Below are 12,508 nucleotides of genomic sequence, written 5' to 3'. Positions count from 1 at the left end.
GATCCTGTCAGTGCAGAGACAGCCTGCCTTTTTCTGGGCTTCTACTCTCAGGTCAGGGTCCCATACATCCACAACTCCTCCATTACCAGTTCCTCCTTTTGACTCCTATTTAGGTTTTAGAGCCTTTGGATCTGAGTCATCCGGAACAGTCTACTTCATATCAGAGGATCTTTGTATCCTCTGATCTGAGACTAGCTGAGTTCTTTGATCCAGTCGGATCTGGAGAGCTCTCTGGGCCAATTCTACCCAGTCAAGTTTGAGGTGCTGCAGTCATCTCTGAGGGTTTTGAAGTAGTCTCTGCTTCTCTGAGCCTCTGCAATGGTAAGTTTGATTCTGACTTCGGCCTTGGGACGGCTGTCCTCTGAGCAGGCTGGGACTAGAGATCAGAAGCTTGGCTTCTTGGATCTGTGTCCTTATCCCTCTCCAGGACAGTCTGCCTTTAGGGTTTTGGAGAGAGCTTTGTCTGCACCTCAGACCCAGTCGGTGCCTCCCCAATTGGATCATATATCTACTTCTGTTCCTCTTCTACGCCTTAAGTCTCAACTATCCTCTTTACATCGACAGCTGACAAAACCCAGGCGTCCCACCAGAGTATTTCATCCTCTTCTGATACCTCCCTGGAGTATCCCACCAAGGAGGTCCCTAAAAAGAGGACCTGCAAGACAAAGCATATAGATTCCAGAGTCAATCACCATGGTGTCTCCCCACCATCACCTTGTGAGGATGTCTGAGACATCCTTGAGAGCCTGAAGCAGAGAGGTGGCTGGAAGCCCAGCAACTCTTCAACTTAGGAATCTGTGCTATTGGAGGCTTTTGGTACCCAACTCATCTACTTCTTGGTTGACCCCACCCACCAATGAGTTCTTGGAATTGGTCTCATGGTGGGCATGGAAGGAACCTGATATCATTGAGCCCATTCCCAGACAAGGTTGATCACCCCAAGAGAGTAAGCCATTTTGGTCGCGGCCCCCCTGTTGATGCCTTGGTCATGGTGATGGCCACCAGAAAGGAGCTTGCTGACAAAAGTACCTCTGCTCATCCTCCTGACAAGCAGTCATAGGTGATGGACAGATTCAGGAAACATGTTTCCTTCAGTGACCTTTGCCTTAAGGTGTCTGAACTATTTGGCACATTTTATCAGACTTTAGAGGGATCTGATTAAGGACCTTTCAGGTACCCTTAAAGGAACTATGAAGAGGTGAAAGATTCCATCACTTTTCAGCTGGGTACCCTACAATTTATTTCCAACTTGTCCATGAGGCTTATTTCTAATGTGGCAGAAGGGGCCTCAAGGGCAGTGTGTTCAGGAGTAGCCATTAGGCGGTGTGCCTGGATGCGTTTGTGTGATTTTTTGCAGAGCCTTTAAAGTCTACGTTCATCAGTGCTCACTTTGGCACCTTTCTTTTTGGCCCCAAAGTAAAAGATACATTGTCCAGATATGAGAAGGCTGGAAAGACCGTTTCTGCCATGGGCGTATGATGTTTTTCATCTCACATTGCTGCAGTCCTAACACTTGGGTAGTCCGCTGTCCCTCATTCGGCCCGAATATCAGAGTATAAGGCTGACGTCGGTCAGGGCGCATTTGACTGACATCAGAACGTCAGGGTACAAATGCGCATGACCGACGTCATATCCTCAGTCTTTTTTGCCGCATGGTCTGATGCAGAAGCAGTGTTGCAAGTGCCGTTCGGCGTTCTGAAATTTTTCGAATTCGGAGTTTCAGACCGAAGTCAGAGTTGGTTAAGTACCTCGTTGGGGAATATTTTGTTTTTTTCTTGCCTCAGTGGTTTACCGGATGTCAGAAAAAGTGAATAACTGTATTTCTTGTGGGAAACAGATACCGCATAGGGATTACCATAATTTGTGTATACCTTGTTTAGGACCTGAGCACGACGTTGTTGGATGCCGCTTTTGTGCTAGGTTTAATAAATGCACTATAAAGCGGAGGTTGGATTGTGCAAGGTTGGTATTTGGGAAGCGGTGTAATTACAAAATGCCGTCTGATGCTCCGACGCCGGCTTCCTCAAAGAAGCGCAAGGACAAGGCTGTTAAACCTAGGTTAGAGGAGTCGTCCGAACCGGACGCCAGTTCTTTAGAGGTGTCAGTGGAACCGGTGGTTCCGACGGAGGCCTCTCTGGAGTCCCAGGGAGAAACTTTGATTTTACAGGATGTGGCCTCCCAGGAGGCAGGGCAGGCTGTAGGGGCTTCTCAAGTAACTGTACTCCCCTCCCTTCCTAAGGGGTCTAGGCCCTCTCTTTCTGCTTCCAAGGCTTCTCCTAGAGGCAGGTCTAGTTTAGCTTCTGTGGGTGTCACTCCCAGTTCTTCAGGTGCTGTGCCCAAGAAGCACATGCTCAAAATGGCAGAGGATTTAATTACTTTAATTAGAGGCTCTATGCCCCTCCTGATAAGAGGCCTAGGATGGAACCTGTGTTGGGGATTATGAGCAGGCTTCGGATGTGTCTGAGTCTTCGGCTGAAGACTTGCAGGAGTATTCTCATTATTCTGATTCTGATGTGGATGATTCTACTCCTTCTGCTTCTCCTCCTGAGGATTTTTCTTTTCAGAGACCCTTCACTCCATGAGAGAACATTTTAAATGGGAAGGTCAGGATTTCTCTGATTCCAGGAAAAGGCTTAGGGAATTTTTGTTTTAGGCCTTTAGCTATACCTCCTGTTCTGAATGTGGTGGAAGATGTGTTTGCAGAGGCTTCTCTTAATCCTGATTCTTTGCCTCCTGCTCCTGTTAAACCAGATAGGTATTACAGGGTGCCTGAAGCTCATAAGTATCTTTTTAAGAGTCCTAGGGCAGACCCAGAAACTGTTAGCCAGGGGCCTAAGGGTGTTAAGGCCTCTGTTGTCAAGAATCCGGTTCCTGCAGATAAAGAGGCCAGGGCCTTGGATAGATGGGGAAAGAAAGTTTATACTTCTTCCACTCTAGCCATGAGAGCTTTGAATTGCCAGTTTCACATGTTGAAATATCAAAATGATCTCCTTTCTCAGTTGAAATCTAAGGTTGATGCTCTGGCGGAAGGTATTGACTGTAAAGAGTTACAAGATTTAGTGCATGTTTCTGAACAGGTGGGTAAGCATTCTTTGCAATGTGGTTTTGATGCTGTACAGGCCTCGTCTAGGGTGGCTGCCACTGGGTCAGTTCTTCGCAGGCATGCCTGGCTGAGGGATCAAAATTTATCTGACCATGTTAAAACTAGGATTTTGGATGCCCTTTGCAATCTGATGTCTTGTTTGGTTCTTCTGTTGAGGCAGTTTTAAAGAAAATGGAAGACAAGGCTAAGTCTATGCAGACTGTTAAAGATTTTTTGCAGGTTCAGCCTCCAAAGTTTAGTAGAAATTGACCTACTAAAGGGTGGACGTATCCTTCTTATGATTCCCAGTCTAGGGGTAGATCTAGACGTGGCAGGGGCAGAGGTCAGGGCTCTTTCAGGCCCAGAACAGGGAGTTCTCCTGCACAGTCTTCGAGTGAGGGCAGGGGTCAGTCCTTTCGTAAACAGACCCAATGACCTACCTTTTCAGCTGCCAGAACCTTCTCGTCTGGCAGCACCTTTGGGAGGAAGGTTGGCACTTTTCAAAGAAAATTGGAGTTTGATTACCCAAGACAAATGGGTACTGGATATCATACATCACGGTTACAGGTTTTATTTCCATACCTTGCCTCCTTTCAAAGGCATGGCAGACATTCCTCCTCAACAAAGAATAGAGGCTCACAAGCAAATTTCACTGCTACTTCAAATAGGGGCCATACAGCCGGTTCCTATGCCAGAAAGGGGCCTAGGATTTTATTCTCGCCTGTTCCTAGTCCCAAAGAAGGGGAACACGTGGAGACCAATTTTGGATTTATCTATCCTCAACACTTATCTGGACATTCCCAAGTTCAAAATGTTGACGTTGCAGCAGCTTTTACCTCTGCTGGGCAAAGATCATTGGATGGTAACTTTGGATCTCAAGGAGGCTTACCTTCATGTTCCTATCAGACTAAGTTGCAGGAAATATCTGCGTTTTCGAGCTGGGACTTCTCACTATCAGTTCTCTGCATTGCCCTTTGGCTTATCTACTGCGCCAGAGTGTTCACGAAAGTTCTGGCTCCAGTGATAGCTTTCTTCAGGCTAAAAGGAATACAGATCTATCCTTATTTGGACAACTGCCTGATTCTGGCTCAAGAAAGGGAAGAGCTTCTTCATCATTTGGAATATGTGATAGCAGTGCTAAGATGCCTGGGGTATTCTGTGAACGAAATAAAGTCCAGTCTAGTACCCTCTCAAGACATGTGCTTTCTGGGTGTGAGACTGAATACAGCATCCCAGATGGCCTTTTTAACCCCGGACAAACAAAAGAGTCTATCCCTTTACTTCCATCAGCTATCTCATCAGTCCGGGCTGACTGCAAGGACAGTCCTTCAAGCCTTAGGGTTCATGGCATCTTGTATTCTGGTGCTTCCCAATGCCAAACTGCATATGAGGAAGCTACAATGGTATCTCAAAAATGTATGGACACAGCACTGTCAGGATCTGGACACTGTCTTTCAAATAATACCTTGCATTCAAAAGGAATTTTTGTGGTGGGCTCAGGAATGTCACCTAAACAAGGGACTCTCTGTGACCCGGCCAGAGGCGAGTCAGATTTTAACGACAGATGCCTCAGACATAGCTTGGGGAGCTCATCTAAATGGAAAGTGGATACAAGACAAGTGGCCTGCCAGACTACAACATCTACATATCAACATGGAGATGTTAGCAGTCCAGTTTGCATTAATAGCTTTCAAGGATTTACTTCTTCCTGGGCAGGTGTTGATTCTAACAGACAACACAACTGTCATGTGGTACATCAACAAGCAAGGGGGAACACATTCTTATCCTCTATGCAGGCAAGCAATGATTTTGTGGGAGACTGCTCTCAGTTTACAACTAAGTCTTCAGGCAAGGTTTCTGCCGGGAGCACAGAACTCCTTAGCAGATGTGTTAAGCAGACAAATCATGGATCCCCACGAGTGGAAACTGGATCTTCATGTATTTCAGAAATTGACAGTGTCCTGGGAAACTCCAGACATAGATCTGTTCGCTTCTCCACTAAACCACCAGCTGCCAAAGTTTTGCACAAAGCTGTTTCATCCCACAGCTTGGAAAGTGGATGCTCTTTCTTTCATTTGGAAAAATCTTCATGTGTATGCCTTTCCACCTCTGCCTCTCCTCCCAAAGGTACTTCTGAAGGTCAGACAGGACAAGCCAAGGATGATTTTGATAGCTCCAGATTGGCCTCGGCAGCACTGGTACCCACTACTGAGAAGTCTAGTACGGAAGCCTCCATGGCCTTTGCCTTTGACTCCACATCTGTTGTCCCAGGAGGACAGTCATTTGCTCAATGTCAAACTTCACTCTCTTCACCTAACAGCATGGCATATTCTGTTTTAAACCATAGAGGGTCTCAACTTCCACAACAAGTTTTGAATGTGATTTTGGAAGCTAGAAGGCCTAGTACAAGGAAAGTGTACGCAGATAAATGGAAGAGATTTTTATTTTGGAGTGCAGCTAATGATTTGGATGTTTCTGAGCCTGATTTAAGTGTGGCTCTTCAATATCTTACTGAGTTATTGGACAAAGGTTTGTCCTTCTCTTCTATTAAGATTCATGCTGCAGCAATTTCAGCTCACTACGATTGTGACCCACCATTGTTTTCTCATCCTTTATTCAAGCAATTTCTTAGAGGGGCAAAGAATATAAGACCGCCACGAAGAGCTCCTACTCCTGCTTGGGATCTCAATTTTGTGTTGGAGAAACTCACTCTACAACCTTTTGAGCCTGCAGCTACTGCTGAGTTGAAATATTTGTCATGGAAGACTGCTTTTTTGTTGGCCATTACCTCTGCAAGAAGGGTTTCTGAATTGCAGGCCCTTATGGCAGTTGAGCCTTTCTTAATTTTCCACAAGGATAGGGTATCTTTACGTACTAATCCTTCCTTTATGCCTAAAGTGGTTTCTAGTGTGGCTTTAAACCAAACTATTCATTTGCCTACTTTTTATGCAAATCCCCAAACTAAAGGGGAAAAGATTTTGCACACTTTAGATGTTCACAGGCAGTTGCGATATTATTTGGACAGAACTAAAGGGTTCAGGCAATCTCAGCAGTTATTAGTTTCTTTTGCTTTGTGCTCTCAGGACAAGCCCGTGTCAGAACAAACTATTTCTAAGTGGATTGGATTTTGCATTGCTTTCTGTTATTCCCATCATGGCAAAGAGATTCCAGCTGGGATTAGACCTCATTCCACTAGGGCTACTGCCACTTCAACAGCTTGTTTGAGGGGGGTGGCTACTAAGGATATTTTGGAGGCAGCCACTTGGAGTTCAGTGCATACCTTCTCTAGGCATTACCACCTTCCATTGTACTCTAAATCCAGGGCTGGTTTTGCCACTGCTGTGTTGCAGGGCATTTTGGCAGCTCCTGCTTCATTATAGTTTAGCCATCCTCCCTTACCTCTGCTTTGGGATTCTACCCAAGTGTTAGGACTGCAGCAATGTGAGATGAAGAACATAGTACAGTTTTGTACCTACCATAAATGTAGATGTTCGAAGATCCACATTGCTGCAGTCCAATTTACCCTCCCTCCTTCCCCTCTGTTGTTTGAGGTGGCTGTGTGGGTTGGGTTATCCATCTGAGGTATATTGCATTTTGTATATTGCATTTTGTATATTGCATTTTGTATGTATTGTATATATTATACATATTTTTGGTGTTAGGCTAGTTGGTTGTTTAGTTGTGGTCTATGGGTTTGGACCTTTCTTTTTAGAGTCTTCTGACATCTGGGGCAAGAAAAGACTGAGGATATGACGTCGGTCATGCGCATTTGTACCCTGACGTTCTGATGTCAGTCAAATGCGCCCTGACCGACGTCAGCCTTATACTCTGATATTCGGGCCGAATGAGGGACAGCGGACTACCCAAGTGTTAGGACTGCAGCAATGTGGATCTTCGAACATCTACATTTATGGTAGGTACAAAACTGTACTTTTTTTCAGCCGCCCAAAGATCCTTTTTTGAGGAATCATTGAGGTGGTGGAAAGATGTGGTTCAAGAAATCACAAGGATCTTTCCAGGACACACATGGAAGGGTCTTCCTCCAGAGGCAGAGGAGGAAGTTCAAATGGTAAATGCCACCCTCATGGCAGAGGAGGCCCACAACATCAAAGGTGCAGAGGATCATTCTTTGGCAACCTTTCCAGAGCTCATTAAAGGAGGCCTGATTGTCCCCCTGTGAAGGAAATTGTGGGTCGTTTGTCCTTGCACAGGAGAGCCTGGCTAGAAATAAGATTACCTGGGTGCCGAGAATAGTATCAGGATATATAATGCCATTTTCCCTTCTTCCTCTAAATTCCAGGAAAATCCTCAATGCACCCAGTCAGAGGGAACAAGCAGCCATTCAAATGCAAAAACTGCTAAACAAGAGGCATCCAAGAAGTCTCCCAGACTAGAAAGGATCCAGAACTTACTCAAGATTTTTTTAGTGCCAAAGAAAGCAAGGGGACTGGAGACCAATTCTTAATGTCAACTGCCTGAAAAACTCTGGAAGCAAAGTTCCAGATGGTCACTGTTCAGTCCCTTATCCTATTTCTGGAAAAGGACAATTGGATGTACTCAGATCTCCAGGATGAATATTATATAAGCATGAACAGATGATCAGGAAATTCTTATGCTTCCGGCTAGGAGCTAGTCATTACCAGTTCAGAGCACTTCCCTTTGGTCTCACCACAGCCCCCAAGGTGTTCACCAAATGCATGGCAGTGGTAGCAGCTCACTTGAGACTGCAAGGATTCAGGGTGTTTCCTTACCTGGATACAAGATTAACAGTAGCTTTCCTTCCTCTTTCCAGAGTTCAAACTTTAAGATCGCAAGTCAATAAGGTACTTGGCAGTACCACAGTCTCAGCTCGCCTAGTCCTCCAAATGCAAGGATAGAGGGCAGCAGCAATGACCCTTGTTTCGTGGTCAGATTTCACATGAGGATTCTTCAGTGGATGTTGGCATCTCAGTGGTCTATACTTAAGCTACCTTTATCCGCTCCAATACAAAACTTGTGCAAGAAAGATCTGATGTGGTGGACCCAGTCGGAACAACTGTTACAGAGCTGTTTTTGTCGTTTCCCAGCCCACACCATAGTGACCACGGATGCTTCCCAAATTGGGGCGGGGATTACTTCGGAAAGACAGTCCAAGGCATGTGGTTCCCCAAAGAGGCCAATTTGCTTATCAATGTTCTGAAGTTGAGAGCAATGCTTTTAGCATTGCAAGCCTTTCAGGATGCTCTCCCATTGAGAACGATTGTAATACAGATAATGTCAGTGGTCTGGTACATCAACAGACAAGGAGTCAAATCATACCCCTTATGTTGAGAAGCACGAATAGTATGGCAATGGGCAGTCTAGTTAAACTGCTTTCTGCAACGCACATTCTGAGGAAGACCAATGTGCTAGCAGACCGTGAGCAGGTGCATTCTGTTACGTCGCATATGGTCCCTCAACCTGAAAGTAGCGGAAATGATTTTCCACAAGTGGGGCCAGCCTTGCTGCAATCTTTTTGTATCTTCCCTAAGCAAGTGCAGTGGCTACTTGCCCTCATCCCCCCACAGGGGAAATCACCAAGGGATGCTCCTCTACACGATTGACCCCCTTGGTTACTAAATGCATATCCACCAATCTCTCTTGATATCAAAGTTCCTTCAGAAAGCTGCCAAGTTGGAAAGCAAGGTCATTCTCATGGCATCTTTTTGACCTCAAGTTTGGTTACCCTTCCTGTGGCCTAATTTGATCCATAAACCCTTGATTCTGGAGCCAGCTCCAGACCTGCTGCATCACCTGGCAGACATTCATCCGGACCTTCCAAAACTCAAGCTGACAGTTTAGTTTCTCCATTTCCAGTAATAGTCAGACAACCTATGCTCTCTTCCCTTGTTCACTGAATTCTATTATCTTCTCTCAAACCATATACAAGAAAAAGGTAAACTAGCAAATGGAAAAGATTTGTGCATTGGGAACTACAGAATAATGTGGACCCCTTTTCTACACTGATTCACACTGTCCTGGAGTCCTTGTTGCTTTTTAATCAAGGGGCCAGTTCTTCCACAGTAAAGGTTAAATTATTGGCAATTTCCATGTTCATATTGATTCTCTTCATTTGCTTCATATAAACTTTGTAAGACCTTTCTATGAGGAACACTTGTGTTGAAATCCCCAGTTGAAGATCTCACTCCACAGTGGACTTAACTCTGATACTGCAAGCTTTGATCCTTCTGCCTTTTGAACCTGCAAATAATCGCGATCTGAAGTTTCTATTTTGGAAGACTTTGTTTTTGGTGGCCATTATTCTGCCTGATGAATTTCAGAAATTCAGGCCTTGTCGGTGAAACAACCATAGCTAATCTTTCATAAGGATAGTTACATTGCAAACAAATGAATCCTTTTTGCCCAAAGTAGTATCAGAATCCAACATTAACCAGTCTACCAGCTTTTTGTCCCAAATTATACAAAGGCGAATATTTGTTGCATTCACTAGATGTGCATAGACAATTACGTTTCAGTTTACACAACAAAAGACTTCAGAAATTCAGATCAGTTTTGTTTCTATTGCTGAAAGGAAATTGGGCAAGCAAGTATCTAGAGTTTTCTTAGCCAAATAACTTACTAATTGCATTTCCTTCATTTGTAATAAGTTGAAGTTGCCTTTAAGGAGCGAAGTGCTCACTCAAGATTGATAGCTTCTGCTTTTCATTCAAGAGCCTCCACGGATGACATTTGTGCAGCGGTAACTTTGGCTTCACCTCACATCTCTCATTACAAACTGGGATTAGTTCTGGAAGGAAGGCACCATTTGGGTCAATGGTGTTTAGAATGCCCTTCATTGTAGCCACCCTAGAATTTCAGTAGCTAGAGAGACTGTCCAATCAGTTGAGGACAGAAATTGGCAACATCAGATAAAGAAGTTATGTACTTGCAACTTCTCACTCACTAACCCTCCAGCCAGTGTCTTCCGGAACTGGACAGTTTTTTGAGGTCTTCCCCTTGCATTCTCTGGCTCCAGATAGTTTTTGCTACCCGATTCTGCTATAATACTGCTTACATTTTTTTCCCTAAGAATAAAGTTTCTATTTTGCTATAGTCTGCAAACAAGATCTGAGGTAATAGATGGTGCGTTCTGGGTAAGGGAGAAGCTCAAGAATTCAAGGTTGTCACAAACTTTTACAGCAGCCGTGTCTGATACGAGGGCTCTGATCCGAACCTATCAGTTGAAGAATGAAAATGTATAACACAGATGGAACATTACGGTAAGTACATAACTTATCTGATGATGATGTCTTCAACTTGTGGATTCCGATCCAAGGATTGGATCTGTCTGCCATATACTAAAGCTCCAGGCTCTGGCATTTGAGTTCCTCCTCTTCCCATAATTCTCCTAGAGTCATTCATTGGAAGAGTCAAAGTATAGTTGTGTAAAATCTTAATATAACAGTAGATGTCGTACAGTTGTTGGATCCCCTACCAAAGGTAGCTTTATGTCTGGCCATTATACCAAAGCCTTAAGTTATAGGGACATTGTACGTCACACACATGCTCCCTGATGTAGGGCATAAAGGTGACATACGGATGTCCATACCTCAGAACTGAAGAGCCCCAGGAAGAACAATCCAAGGAAGAGATTGACATGTGCATCCATAACTGGGGAAAAAGGAGAAAAGAATAGGAGTAGGAGGGGAGGGAGTGAATACTTCAACAGTGAAGAGAAAGGATATCTATTGTTATAAGATTTTACACAGCTATATTATGTCCTTCCATATCACTGTTGCAGTATTCATAACTAAAGGGAGAGTACGAAAGTTGGTAGGAAAAAAACCCAGAAGAATCCTCAAGAAAACTATGCAGTATAGCTTTGGCAAAGCCAGCCTTTGTCCTAGAAACTACCACCAATTTGTAATGCTTAGTGAAAGTATGGACAGAAAACTAAGTAGCAGCCTCAAGGATGGATTTGTTATCCAAGCCCCTTGAAAATACCACCAGAGGAAGCTAGATCCCTGGTGGAGTGTGCCATTACAGAGACAAAGGCTTTTTCTATGAAAAGATTATCAAAAAGAAATGATCTTAGAAATCCAGGAGGAGTTGGTCTGTTTAGAAACAGCCAAACCAAGAGAGCTAGGATAAAAAGAAATAAAAAGTTTCTCAGATTGTGAATAGCCTTAGCCTTAGTCTTAACCAAATGGGATCCATACTGATCCCCAAAGGAATTTTTTACCGAAACAAAAATGGCCGGGCATACTTAAGCGAAAGTGCTTTTCACCGAAGAAGCACTTTTGTGGAAGTATGCCTGTAGCTAGAGGGAGTTGTGGGGGAATGACTGTTGCGGAGATCGTACTAAGGAGCGGATGAGGGAAAAACTTCCCTTCTCCTCACTATAGTGCGATCTCTGAGTGAGAATATCAGTGTGGTGGATGTGGGGGCACAGGGGGTCTTGCCCCCTGCATAAACATTAATTTACTGTTTCTTTTTTTTTAACACACTTTAGCAAACGCGCTTTTTCGTTGAAAAGTGTTTTTGCTAAAAATGTATACAGTGATAGTGGATTTGGACTGTTGAACTTTAAACAGTCCTAGATCCATCCAAATACCTGAGCTGTGTATGTAAATCTTAAATGGGAAGAACCTTCTTGCAGCAGACTGGCGAAGGAAAAAGGTGGGCAAATGAAGAGACTGATTAAGAGACCGCTTATTAACCACCTTGGGCGTAAAAGAAGGATCAATACGAAGAGACATCCTGTCCCTATGAAAAACTCAAAAAGGGAGAAAAGCCATAAGGGCCCGACGTTCTGACACCCTTCTGGCTGAAGTAAGGGCCAAAAGAGGAACAATCTTACATGAAAAATGTTGCAAGGAAGCTGAAGCTACAGGCTTTAAAAGAGCCAGAGTTAACTTTAAGAACAAAATTCAAGTCCCAGAAAGGAGGAACAGGCTTACTGGGAGGCCTAATATGAAGTATGCTTTCAAGATACTGTTTGACCTCAACCATAAAGGGAGAAGGAGAAATCAAAGACGGCCAGAAATTGCTTAGAGATGTGTAAGTGTGTGTATGTATGTATGTATATATATATATATATATATATATATATATATATATATATATATGTATATATATATATGTATATATATATATATATATATATATATATATATATATATATATATAGTGTATGTGTATGTGTGTATATATATATATATATATATATATATATATATCTATATATATAAAATATGTGCTTGGTATCCCATCTGGACAAAGGAAGGATGACAAGGAGACATGGTGGTGGAATGAGGAAGTATAGGAGAGTATACAGAGAGAGGTTGGCAAAGAAGTGGGATCATCAGAGAGATGAAAGTAGACAGTATAAGGAGATGAGGTGCATGGTAAAGAGAGAGGTGGTGAAGGCTAAAGGGTAACAAAAAAGGTCATAAAAAGAGAGGTGCG

General features: G+C 43.6%; 1 protein-coding gene across 1 annotated transcript in view; it reads left to right on the top strand.

The window, feature by feature from the left end:
* NCAPG (non-SMC condensin I complex subunit G) overlaps positions 1-12,508 on the top strand; it is a 1,684,114-nt gene that overhangs the window by 556,962 nt on the left and 1,114,644 nt on the right. The gene's annotated exons all lie outside the window — the stretch shown is intronic.

The sequence above is a fragment of the Protopterus annectens genome, chromosome 2.part1, assembly GCF_019279795.1.
Source record: "Protopterus annectens isolate FY-2018-M chromosome 2.part1, PAN1.0, whole genome shotgun sequence".
NCBI lineage: Eukaryota > Metazoa > Chordata > Ceratodontiformes > Protopteridae > Protopterus > Protopterus annectens.
The sequence above is the reverse complement of the archived record's forward strand: the minus strand, read 5'-3'. Positions and strand labels throughout refer to the sequence as shown.